The sequence below is a fragment of the Eschrichtius robustus genome, chromosome 10, assembly GCF_028021215.1.
Source record: "Eschrichtius robustus isolate mEscRob2 chromosome 10, mEscRob2.pri, whole genome shotgun sequence".
Classification (NCBI taxonomy): Eukaryota; Metazoa; Chordata; class Mammalia; order Artiodactyla; family Eschrichtiidae; genus Eschrichtius; species Eschrichtius robustus.
The window spans coordinates 72,915,628-72,929,812 of record NC_090833.1 but is presented as its reverse complement, the minus strand read 5'-3'; the positions used below and the strand labels follow the sequence as shown (position 1 = coordinate 72,929,812).

The following is a 14,185-nucleotide window of genomic DNA, read 5'->3' as shown; positions in this document are numbered from 1 at the left end:
CCTGGGGAGCTCTAAAAAATGCTGTTGCCTGGGTCATGCCCTAGAGATTGTAATTTAATTGGTATAGCTGAGGCCTAAGCATCAGTATTTTTAAAAGCTCCCCAGGTGATTCTAATACACAGCCAAAATTGAGAACCACTGTTCTAAACCCCTGTTTTACAGATGAAACAATTAACCCTATCAGTGACACATATAAATTTGATGTTAGATCTAAAGCTAAAACTCAAGTCTTCAGAATTCCAGTTAATAACTCTTGTCACTAACTCAAGGGTTTTCATTTGTGTTTCTCTGGGCCTAGGGTTCCTCAGAGATACTTCAGGGGCCATGGAAACAACAGAGTTGAAAGAGCAGAGGTCTGATCCCAATTACCCCCTAACAAGAAAAGCTTCAATTTCTCTTTTTTAAATGTTGGACTGCATTGCAAGATTTTTTCTAGGGAAAAAAGAAAAAAACAGAGGAAAAAAATGTCTACTTGCCAAAAGTAAAAATAAGTTTTAAACTGTTTCAAATAGACCATGTATATGTATATATAAAACAAGAGATCGCCTTCTCAGAAAGAGAGAGAGAGCGAGAGGGAAGAAGGGAGGGAAGGAGGGAAGGAAGGAAGGAAGGAAGGAAGGAAGGAAGGAAGGAAGGAAGGGAGGGAGGGAGGGAGGGAGGGAGGGAGGAAGGAAGGAAGGAAGGAAGGAAAGAAGGGAGGGAGGGAGGAAGGAAGGAAAGAAGGGAAGGAGGGAGGGAAGGAAGGAGGGAGGAAAGAGTGCTTGCTTCAGCAACACACATGCTAAAATTGGAATGATACAGAGAAGATTAGCATGGTCCTTACACAAGGATGACATATAAATTCATAAAGTGTTCCATTAAAAACAAAAGAAGAAGAAGAAATTATGACTTTTCAAAGATAACCCCAGGCCAGTGGATAAAGCTATATATATTAAAATGTAAATCTGGGGATTTGATCAGTTTAAATCTAACACAATGAAGAGTCCTTAGGGCCAGAAAGTGACTGCTTTTAACATCCCAGTGTGTATTTTATAACTCTTAAGGAGGACTGTGTCCTTCCACAGTGTGAAGTAGATTGAGAATGCCCTGAGGAACCTAATTTTGAGAAGATAAGTGGACTTTTCATTAAGCAAACAAGAAAGGGAAGTTGGACAGAGTGGAAGGTCAGGAGAGGAGAAAAGAAAAAAACTGTAAGGACAAGGACAGGAAAGTTGGATAGAAAATGCTAAGACAGGAACTCTGGTTACTGACAAAAACTAGACTTACACTTATTTTATAGGCTAAATGATAAAGGCATACAACCCGAGAAGAAGAGAAAGTGGAGAACAGCTGTTTCATAATCATAATCTCTGTCTAGAACACCTCCATCCATTTTATCTTTGGAGTAGGCTGGAGCAATGAAGTTAAACTACAGTGCTGAACTTGGCTATTCATCAGCTATGATACCAGCTAAGACTCAGTCAGCATCTACCAAAATCTTGGAAGCGGCTACTTAACATTTGTCTCTATAGTTTTATTTATTCATTATTTCTGCCTTAGGATTTCCAGCAAATATCCACTCTTTTATTTTTATTTTGATAGATTTATATTTCCCACTACTACATAAAATCTGAAATAGAATCTCATCGATAATTTTGTTATTAATAACTGGAAATGATAATTTATAATAAGAATTGTTATCATACATTGATCACCTTCTACATGCCAAAAAACGAGTGTCACCCTATAAATATTATCCTTAATCACCACAAAAACACTATGAAGCTAATGTTGCTATCTTCTTTCTTCTCATGGGGAAGCTTGGGCTCAATAAGGTTATTTTGTCCAAGGTTACACAATTTTAATCTATTTTTGTCAAGATTTCCAAAGCCTGTGTTCTTTCCTCTACTACACTATGCTATTTCATTCTCTCCAAAGACCCCTGAATCAAGTGGAAATGCCCCCATGTTTCTGAAATATGTAGGCCAGCAATATTAAGCATATTTGAAGCTACTTTTTTCCATTAATGTGACTCCATTTTCCTTTGTACCCAGACACCCTTGGGAAACTACTACTTTACCATGAGTTGTAGATTAAAGTAAAATAAAAATGTAATTATAAAAAGCATTTCATGACATAGGAGGACGTTTATTTCTGAATGAGACTTTACAAAATTTCATCAAATTTTATGAGCTTTAAGCATCATATGTTAATGAACCTGGAAGGTTATCTAACATATAATACTTAATCTTCTGCTTATCTACCTTATAGCAGACAAACACACTTATTTTTGAAAATCTTTTTTTCTTTCCTCTTGCAGAATATCTAGTAAAAATTTGACATTGTTATCACTGAGTTTAAAATGCTAAATGGTTTCCTATTAAAATTCTTAAAAATATAATATAGAGGTCCCTTTTTTCTCCCATTTACCAAGGATGCATATCTTAACTCATCTTCTCTAAAATAAATCTACCACTGTATAAATCTAACCTAACATTAAAGTAAGATTAGAAGATCACAAATCTAACATAACACTAAAGTAAGATTTTGCTGGATCATTTTGTATTACAAACCCTGTATGCAGGGTTTTGTTAATGGCTGATACTTACTTGCAGTATAATAAATATTCAGCTTCCCAAGGGTGACTTCATTTCCAGTTTTATCTTCTTCCATATTTAAATCCTGTACCAGCCATCTCTGCTTACTGAAACAAAAAGAGCTAAAAATTACTACTTAATATATCCTAGGTATTTTAATCATTTTATTTTTTCAATTTGCTTTTTCTTTTTTTAAATTTTTATTGGAGTATAGTTGATTTACAATGTTGTGTTACTTTCAGGTGTACAGCAAAGTGAATCAGTTACACATATACATATATCCACTCTTTTTTTTTTAGATTCTTTTCCCATATAGGTCATTACAAAGTATTGAGTAGAGTTCCCTGTGCTATACAGCAGGTTCTTAGTAGTTATCTATTTGATATATATTCAATAGTAGCATGTATATGTCAATCCCAATCTCCCAATTTATCTACCCACTCCCCTGCTTATCCCCGGGTAAACCATAAGTTTGTTTTCTGTATCCGTGACTCTGCTTCTGTTTTGTAAATAAGTTCATTTGTACTCTTTTTTTTAGATTCCACATATAAGCGATATCATATGATATTTGTCTTTATGTGTCTGACTTACGTCACCCAGTATGACAATCTCTAGGTCCATCCATGTTGCTGCAAATGGCATTATTTTTTCTTTTTTATGGCTGAGCAATATTCCATTATATATACCACATCTTCTTTATCCATTCCTCTGTTGATGGACATTTAGGTTGCTTCCATGTCCTGGCTATTGTAAATAGTGCTGCAATGAACATTGAGGTGCATATATCTTTTTGAATTATGGTTTCCTCAGGGTATATGTCCAGTAGTGGGATTGCTGGGTCACATGGTAGTTCTATTTTTAGTTTTTTAAGGAACCTCCATAGTGTTCTCCATAGTGGTTGTACCAATTTACATTCCCATCAACAGCATAGGAGGGTTTCCTTTTCCCCACCCCCTCTCCAGCATTTACTGTTTGTAGATTTTTGATGATGGCCATTCTGACCAGTGTGAGGTGATACCTCACTGTAGTTTTGTTTTGCATTTCTCTAATAATTAGTGATGTTGAGCAACTTTTCATGTGCTTTTTTGTCATCTGTATGTCTTCTCTGGAGAAATGTCTATTTAGATCTTCCACCCATTTTTCGATTGGGTTATTTGTTTTGTTGATTTTGAGCTGCATGAGCTGTTTGTATATTTTGGAGACTAATCCCTTGTTGGCTGCTTAGTGTGCAAATATTTTCTCCCATTCTGAGGGTTGTCTTTTTGTTTTGTTTATGGTTTCCTTTGCTATGCAAAAGCTTTCAAGTTTAATTAGATCCCATTTGTTTATTTTAGGTTTTATTTTCATTACTCTAGCAGGTAGATCAAAAAAGAGCTTGCTGTGATTTATGTCAAAGAGTGTTCTGCCTATGTTTTCCTATAAGAGTTTTATAGTATCCAGCCTTACGTTTTAAATAGAACATCTTGATTTATCCTCATGACAGATCTATAAAGGATATACAAATATTACCCCCATTTTACAGATAAGAAAACTGAGTTTAAGTAATATACCCAAATTTATTCAGTTAACAAGTATAGAGCATGGATTCAAATCCAAGTAGTCTAACTCGAGAGCCTTTTGATGACTTAGCTACTCTTTAACATACAACTTTCACTCCCTTCGGCCCCTTCTGTTAGTCTGCCTTAAGTTATTGTAATACCTCACTGCCTGCACAAACTCAGAAAATAAAGGACGGAGTCTCTGTCTCTTTTATTCCTTTTATCATCTTACTATTTCCTAAGATAAGACCCAGACAAAATAGTTCAACAACTTGAACTAAATTATTAAATTAATTAGATGAATCATTTATTCATTCCATAAATATCTATTAAGCATGTCTCTGTGCCAGTTACTGTGATATAATATATGATAGAGATAGAATGGTCAACAATGTAGATAAGGGTCTTCCTTACCCTCCTAAAATGAATATTCTAATTTGGTGACATTATATTTAAAAACTAATTCTAGGTGGTCAATGATTTTGTTGTTATACTTTTAGTTGTCAGTGAAAGAAACACAACCAAAACTAGCTTAAGTTAAAAGGTAACCCAATGACTTACATTCCTGAGAAATCTAAGAGGTGACTGACTTCAGACACAATTAGATCTAGGGTGTCAAAAATGCCATCAAGAAGTATTCTCTCTCTCTCTCCCCCCCCCCACCCCTTTCTCTCTCTCTCTCCCTCTCTCTCTCTCTCTCTCTCCCTAAGTTCTGCTTTCCTCATTCTGTTTTATCCTTAGGCAGAGCTCTCTCCATGTGATGGCAGCAAGAGCTCCCAGGGACTCCAACTTACATCCTAGTGACTAAGGGGCAGGAAAGTACTTTTTCCTTAAAGTTCCGGCAAACACTTTTGGTGGAGCTCTCATTGGCCCTGCTTGGGTCACACGTCCATCTCTAAACCAATCAAAATGGTCATATTCATTGGCCTTGCCTGATGTGCTCATAGCTCATCCCTGTGGTAGGGGAGTGGAGCCTAGAAAACTGGGGAAAGGGAAGAGTGCCAATAGACCACATACCTACCACTATTAAGGAAACAAAAGTGTTAGCTCCTCCATAAACTCACTGGGCAAGAAACAGTTCTTTATCCTATCATTAAAAGAAATTACCCCTCATAAAATGATCACCACCACCAAAAAAGATCTTTTTAAGACCTTAGCTTGAATCATTTTGTTGTATTGGTAACTCTACTAAACACACCCATTATATTCAACCCATTAGTTTAAAAAAAGGGACAATCTCACCACAAAAGCAGCAGGCTATTACCCAGATTCTAAACTGATGTATGCATTAAAATGGCTACAATTAAGAGCTATTTTTATTTTAAAAATCCAAATATTAACAAAATGTCTAATTGTTTCTTTTAGATAATTGGAATTATAATCTCTTCAACCCATACCATGTCCACAGAAAACCTTTCCTGAGCTCAGTTTAAACAATCTTTATTAGCATATCATCCGTTGATCCCAAAAATGCTTGATAACTAGTATCACAAATTGGTACATAAAAAGTGAACTCAAAGTCAAACTGATTTACATATTGAAATTCTGAAAAACAGAATTGCACCAAATACAGCTATAATGTATAAAACACAGTGGTAGACTGAAATTAATGGGAAGGTCAGGGAATGGAAAGCAAATAGAAGTAACTGAAATACTCTTTAATTCCTTTCACTTTGGCAGACTGAATATATAAGCAGTGAAAAACCACCTAGTTGATTATGGGAACACGGGGAGCAATCAGAGTTTTAAAAAAAACAAAGGAGCAAGAAATCAAGGTAGCTAAAGGGAATAACTTGGAAACAGATGAGAAATAAAAATAAAGAAAGCAGCTGACAAACTGAAAAAGGTGACTGGGGAATCCTTAGGCACAATGAAGGAAAGTGGGCTTTAACAAAATGTAGGGACAGACTTTCAGCTACGATCAAAAAGCTCATGAGATGTTAACAATAAGTCCATTGGTTAAAAACAGAACTAAATGCAGCTGGTATCATTTCAGAGTCCAGTAGATAGCATCAATCCATAAGAAAAAAATCCATCAGGTATTATTAGTGAAGAATGTAAAGGTACCAAATTGTATATGCATACTGCATGAACTAGGCTAAGTATAGAGCAATAAAAAGGGGAGTTTAAGACACTTAAATAGGGCTTCCCTGGTGGTGCAATGGTTAAGAATACACCTGCCAATGCAAGGGACATGGGTTCGAGCCCTGGTCCGGGAAGATCCCACATGCTGTGGAGCAACTAAGCCCATGCACCACAACTACTGAAGCCTGCACGCCTAGAGCCTGTGCTCCGCAGCAAGAGAACCACCTCAATAAGAAGCCCACACACCGCAGCAAAGAGTAGGCCCCACTCACCACAACTAGAGAAAGCACTCATGCAGCAACAAAGACCCAACTCAGCCAAAAATAAATAAATAATAAATTTATTAAAAAAAAAAACACTTAAATAAACAGACAATGAAACAAATAAACAATACTGATGGGAGCCTCTTCTTTCTAAGGGATTTGGGATTATTGTATCAGACAAGAAGTCCTCCTTAGGACAGTGAGCTCATGTAAAACAAAGAAATTCTCATTAAAATGCTGTTAAAGGAATGGAGACCCAGATTAGACTTCTACTTACATATCAACCTAATCTTTTTTTTTAAGTGTGACAAAAAGAATTCTATATGTTCATCAAAGAACATTTTATTTTCTCTGGAGCACATAGCCAGACAGCATTTTGCAATTAGGTGGGAACATGTAAATGAGTTCTGAACAATAGAATGTGGGAGGAAGTGATAAATAATACTCCCATGCCTGGCCCTAAAATCTCTTGGGCTACCCTTCTAGTTCTTTCTCTCCTCTGTCCAAGGAAATGGTAGAGTCACCACATAAAAGGAGCCTGGTGCCCTGAGTGACTGCATGGAGAAGAGCCTCCCTGTGGACCCACAGCTAAGTCTGACATAAATATTAAATGTTTATTTTATTAAACAGCTGATATTAACCTACCCTGGTTCATACACAAACATAGGTCCAGAACTTACTGAAGAAAATTGAATTGTTTACATTATAAAACCAGATGACTTTTTAAAAAGAGAGCTAAGGAGAGACAAGAAGGTAGAGTCCTGAAGTACAGCTAAAGTATAGGGATAGATGAAGTGGAACAATTAGTGAGTTCACATTATTTGAAGTGGCAAAGGGGTATTTAAGAGAAAGGATGTCTAAAATAAACTCGAATTATATGCTGTGCTGTGCTGCATTGCAAATTAATCCTCTTTTTGGATGCCAAGTCTTCAGTAAAATTTGCTAAATGCAAAGCCTTAAAAAATGTTATCTTGATAGTGAAAGAACTGTATCAGGGTGGTGTCACAGCACTGTACACAGGAGGTAAAACAAAGAGTGAAGATTAAGAATTTAGTAACAGCAGCTTCTTTACCCATTCTGTGAGGACAGCATCACCCTAAAACCAAAACCATGTAAAGACATTACCAGAAAGAACAAAAAAAAAAAACTACAGATCAATAACTCTCATGAACACAGATACAGAAATCAACAAAACATTAGAAAATCAAATCCAACAAGGTATAAAAGAATTATACAGCATGAAAAAATACGATTTATCTCAGGTAACAGTATTGGGAAAACTGGATATTCACATGCAAAAGAATGAAATTCGACCTCTCTCTTACATCACTCACAAAAAATTAACTGGAAATGGATTAAAGAATTAAATGTAAGACCTAAAACCACAAAACTCCTAGAAGAAAATAGAGGAAATGCTCCTTGACACTGGCCTGGGCAACAATTTTTTGGACATGACACCAAAAGCAAAGGCAACAAAAGCAAAAATAAACACGTGGGAATACATCAAACTAAAAAGCTTTTGCTCAGCAAAGGAAACCAACAACAAAATCAAAAGGAAACCTATAGAATGGGAGAAAATATTTCCAAACAATATATCTAGTAAGAGGTTAGTAACTAAAATATATAAGCAATTCACACAAATTAATAGCAAAAAATAACAATAATAATAATACAATTAGAAAATGGACAGAGGACCTGAATAGACATTTTTCCAAAGAAGACATACAAATGGTCAACAGGACATAAAAGGATGCACAACATCACTAATCATCAGGAAAATACAAATCAAAACAACCTTGAGGTATCACCTTATGCCTGTTAGAACAGCAATCATCAAAAAGACAAGGGATAAATGCTGGTGGGAATGTGGAAAAAGGGAACCCTAGTGCCTTGTTGTTGGGAATGTAACTGGTACAGCCACTATGGAAAACAGTATGGCGGTTCCTCAAAAAATTAAAACTAGAACTGCCATATGATCCAACAATTCCACTTCTGGGTATACATTTAAGGGAAACAAACTGTTATCTTGAAGAGATACATGTACTCCCATATTCAGTGCAGCATTATTCACAATAGTCAAGGTATGGAAACAACCTAAGTGTTTGTCAATGGATGAATGGATCAAGAAAATGTGGTATACATACAAAATAGAATATCATTCAGCTTTGAAAAAGAAGAAAATTCTATCATCTGTGACAACATGGATGAACCTGGAAAGCATTATGCTAAGTGAAATAAGCCAGGCAAGCAAAGAAAGACAAATACTGCATGGTATCACTTATACGTGGAATCTTAAAAAAAAAAAAAAAAAAAAAAAGTGTACTCATAGAAACAGAGAATAGAAATGCGGTTGCTAAGAACTGGGTTTGGGGAAAATAGGGAGAGGTTGGTAAAAGATTACCAACTTTCAGTTATAAGATGAATAAGGTCTGAGGATCTAATGTATGACATCGTAATCACAGATGATAACGCTGTATTGTATCACTGAAATTTGCTAAGGGAGTAGAACATTAGTGTTCTCAACAGAAAAAGGAGGGGTAAAAGGTATTGCATCTTATATTCATTGTAAAAAAAATTTAGAAAAAAACACAAAAATTAGAGAGCTAAAAATACTGACAGCCCATAATCCCAACACTCAGAGTACCACCAGTATCATTTTAACAATTATAATGTTAATAACTGATACTACCTTCTATATCCCTATTTTTTACCACTTAACCTTTAATCGTTGACCTTATCCTATGTCCTGAAAACCTCTTTGTAAATGTTATTTTAAGATAAATATGCCATACCTGTAAATACCATACGTTACATAATCATTCCCCCCTAAATGGGAACATTTCAGTTGTTCTAATTTGGTTAAGTAGTATGGCAATAATAAAAATTATGTGTATACATGTTTTCTATAGTTTGCATTGCCTTAAGATAAATTTCTAAAAGATGAATTCTTAAGTCATGGTGAATCATATAAAATGAAGGCTGAAAACATACGCTGAATTAGAGAACTATAGTTACTTTTTGGAGATATCTTCTTCTAGCTGTAATTACAACATTCTCAAAGAAGATACATAAGTACTGTTAAAATTAGCAATGGGCTGAAGGTATTGACATATTGTAAATTAGTATTACATTCAAGTAGATTGGAGTTATTTCTTAAATCTGAAGGGAAGAGTCATAAAGGTTGGTTCTTTATCCAGTGGAATAGATTTTTGAGCTACTGTATTATTTGGAATGATCGATTTTAAGTACGTGGCATGACACACCCCTACATGCATCTTATTTCAAATGTCTAAGATGGCACAACCACTAGGCTTTCCTTATTGAGAAAAAGGCAATATTTCTCAATCCAAAGAGACACTGAAAAGTTGTCTTAGCAAAAGATAAAGAACAAAAATACATATTTTTCCTAAATTCCTTGTTCTGAACCTGCACCCTTACGTTTATAACTAGTTTTACATAAGGAAGTCACCAATCCCTGACTTTTCCTTCTACTTGAAATCCAGCTGCATTCCAGTTTGCTAATAAGTGAAAGATCAGTTGCATCATAGGCTTGACTAAATATCATTTCAAATGGCACATTACAAGATGGCAAAATCTATATTATAAAACAAAACAAAGAAACTGCTGAAGTCGTTAGAATAAAGGATGATAGATCTACGTGTGATATTTCCAGCAAAACACCAACTCTTGCATTCACTTTTAGGCAATATACTGGGAACAAAGAGATGAGATTTAACTAGCCATATTTTAAAATACATACTACAACGACATTATTTTTTAAACCATGGTACTCTATTGAAAAAAAATGGAAACTTGAAAACAAGTAGAAGTCAAGAAATAAATACACATGTATACAAAAATTTAGCATAAGATAAAGATGAGGCAATGACATTATTCCATAAATGATGTTGTAAAGCTGAACAGCTATTTGGGAAAATAATAATTGCATCCATACCCCATACCTTATTCCAGTAAACATTTCAAAATATTAATACTTAAATGAAAAATGAAACCAGTTCTGAAGAAAATATGGGGAAAAACTTTCATAACCCAGGTTTGGAAGCTTTTCTAAGTATGACAAAACAGAGAAAGTAGAAAAGATGGATAAATTGGACCTAATTTTTTTTTTAATATCTTTATTGGAGTATAATTGCTTTACAATGGTGTGTTAGTTTCTGCTGTATAACAAAGTGAATCAGCTATATGTGTACATATACCCCCATATCTCCTCCTTCTTGCATCTCCCTCCCACCCTCCCTATCTCACCCCTCTAGGTGGTCACCAAGCACCGAGTTGATCTCCCTCTGCTATGCAGCTGCTTCCCACTAGCTATCTATTTTACATTTGGTAGTGTACATGTGTCCATGCCACTCTCTCACTTCGTCCCAGCTTACCCTTCTCCCTCCCTGTGTCCTCAAGTCCATTCTCTACGTCTACGTCTTTATTCCTGTCCTGCCCCTAGGTTCTTCAGAACCAATTTTTTTCTTTTTTAGATTCCATATGTATGTGTTAGCATACGGTATTTGTTTTTCTCTTTCTGACTTAACTTCACTCTGTATGACAGTCTCTAGACCCATCTACCTCACTACAAATAACTCAATTCCGTTTCTTTTTATGGCTAATATTCCATTGTATATATGTGCCACATCTTCTTTATCCATTCATCTGTTGATGGACACTTAGGTTGCTTCCATGTCCTGGCTACTGTAAATAGGGCTGCAATGAACATTGTGGTACATGACTCTTTTTGAATTATGGTTTCCTCAGGGTATATGTCCAGTAGTGGGATTGCTGGGTCACATGGTAGTTCTATTTTTAGTTTTTTAAGGAACCTCCATAGTGTTCTCCATAGTGGTTGTACCAATTTACATTCCCATCAACAGCATAGGAGGGTTTCCTTTTCCCCACACCCTCTCCAGCATTTACTGTTTGTAGATTTTTGATGATGGCCATTCTGACTGGTGTGAGATGATACCTCACTGTAGTTTTGTTTTGCATTTCTCTAATAATTAGTGATGTTGAGCATCCTTTCATGTATTTGTTGGCAATCTGTATATCTTCTTTGGAGAAATGTCTATTTAGGTCTTCTGCCCATTTTTGGATTGGGTTGTTTGTTTTTTTGATATTAAGCTGCATGAGCTGCTTCTATATTTTGGAGATTATTCCTTTGTCAGTTGCTTCGTTTGCAAATATTTTCTCCCATTCTGAGGGTTGTCTTTTCTCCTTGTTTGTGGTCTCCTTTGCTGTGGAAAAGCTTTTAAGTTTCATGAGGTCCCATTTTTTTATTTTTGTTTTTATTTCCATTTGGACCTAATTTTTAAAAATAAAATCTATATGACAAAAAAAAACCCCAAACACAAATAGTTATAAAGATAACAAAATGGGAAAGTTTTTGTAATTCATATTACAGACAATGGATTGACTAATATTTCTCTAATATTTATCTAATATACAAATATTCTAACATTTCTATAATATACAATATTCTTGTCAAAATATTCTTGTCACTATTTTGCCTCTTAACAAGAATAATTTAAAAAACAATAGAAAACATAGGCAAAGAATATGAACATACATTTCACAGAGCTGTAAATACAGATGGCTCTTAAAAATGTGAAAAGATGCTGACAAAGGAAAAGGAATTAGAATTGTTGAACTTACCTTCAGGACTTATCATTATTCACAAATAATTAAAAGATAGGTATTTAGAAATAACAATGTCACCTATAATATTTGCAACTTGATAATGTTTGTTTAGTCTTCAGGTGACTTTCCATCTCTATTTACTGCAACAAGTGAATTTGTTAGACCACTTGTACTGAATATAACTGAAAAGGAAAAAATAGAAAATTTTGCCAGAATTGGGGAAGAAGAAACAATTTGGCTAGGTTTTGTTTTTGTTTGTGCTTTTTTTTAAGTTGAGTTCTGGGGGGAAGGGGATTGTCAACTTTTTAGAAATACATTATTAACAAATTCTGAAAAGTACAAAAAGCATAATAATAATCACCCATAATCATACCTGAAAATGGATACACTGAGCATTTTAATGTAATTTCCCTCTCCATTTCCTCTATAAATATACATTCCTTTATGACACACACACACACATACACCCAATACATACAGTATATACTGTGTATACAGAATATATTATACAATGTAAAATAGCAGAATTTTCTAATCTGTATTTTTCACTGAACATACCATAAGCTGGGGAAAGAGCTTTAAACAGCTTTGAAGAAAATATAAGAGTCTTTTAGTACATGAGATAGCAGTTCCAAGACCTTATATAAGAATGGGAGGGGGCTTCCCTGGTGGCGCAGTGGTTGAGAATCTGCCTGCTAATGCAGGGGACACGGGTTCGAGCCCTGGTCTGGGAGGATCCCACATGCCACGGAGCAGCTGGGCCCGTGAGCCACAACTACTGAGCCTGCGCGTCTGGAGCCTGTGCCCCGCAACGGGAGGGGCCGCGATAGTGAAAGGCCCGCGCACCGCGATGAAGAGCGGTCCCCGCACCGCGATGAAGAGTGGCCCTCGCTTGCCGCAACTGGAGAAAGCCCTCGCACGAACCGAAGACCCAACACAGCCAAAAATAAATAAATAAATAAATAAATAAATAAATAAATAAATAAATAAATAAATAAATAAATAAATAAAAGAATGGGAGGTTGGGGGAAGAGGGTTGAATTTGACTTTCTTCATAGCAATGTGTATGTGTCTGTTAGAGAAACCTATATTTTCTGTCCTCTTGTTTCCTTTCCATAGAGAAAGGCTTCCCCACAAAATACCACTTCTCATTTCTTTCCCATGTGAGGCAGAGTGACTTATCTGATTAGTGAGTTTGAAAACAGAGTTGTCCACGGGCAGCTCTGCTCTTTCAGCGTTCTCTCTGCCTCCACGCAGGAAGCATTCATTCTCTTTGCATTCTGCCTTGCAAAATTACTGTCCCAGTGGTAAGACTTGTGCCTGCCTGAGTGGGTAAATTTAATTCTAGAGTAAAGTGTTGGGAAGCACATCAAAACTATAATCTCCAATACAGCCTTAATCTGCAATTAAGTTGCTACTTTATCTTGAGATGTTTGCCTCTTCTCGTTTGACTTGAACTTGCAAGGTGAAGAAAGGTAATATGTGTAAAACCCCAACTTTGCTTATAACTATGTGTCCAATTCACAAAGCATTTTCATGTCCATTATCTTATTTGATTTTCACAGTAACTCTTAGATGTAGGAAAAAGGACATTAACATTTGTTGAGTGCATGCCTACTGTTTGTCAGAAATGTGCCATAAGATTTACTTTTTTAAAATTTTAATGAATCTTCACAACTTTGAAAAATAGAATTTGCCCTTATTTTAAAGATCAGAAAATGGAGTTTTGTAGAGGTGAAATGATTTGACTTCAGATAGATAACTGGTTAAGAGGCAAGACTAGGGCTTCCCTGGTGGCGCAGTGGTTGAGAATCTGCCTGCTAATGCAGGGGACACGGGTTCGAGCCCTGGTTCTGGGAAGATACCACATGGCGCGGAGCGACTAAGCCCGTGAGCCACAACTACTGAGCCTGCGTGTCTGGAGCCTGTGCTCCGCAACAGGAGAGGGCACGACGGTGAGAGGCCCGCACACCGCGATGAAGAGTGGCCCCCACTTGCCACAACTAGAGAAAGCCCTCACACAGAAACGAAGACCCAACACAGCCAAAAATAAATATGAATAAATTTATAAATAAAT

At 36.0% G+C, this 14,185-nt stretch overlaps 1 non-coding gene across 1 annotated transcript; it reads left to right on the top strand.

Moving 5' to 3' along the window:
- The first annotated feature begins 757 nt into the window (after nt 1-757).
- Nucleotides 758-864, top strand: LOC137771114 (U6 spliceosomal RNA). The gene has a single exon (XR_011075326.1). It is a non-coding gene; the product is annotated as a U6 spliceosomal RNA (small nuclear RNA).
- The last annotated feature ends 13,321 nt before the right edge of the window (nt 865-14,185 follow it).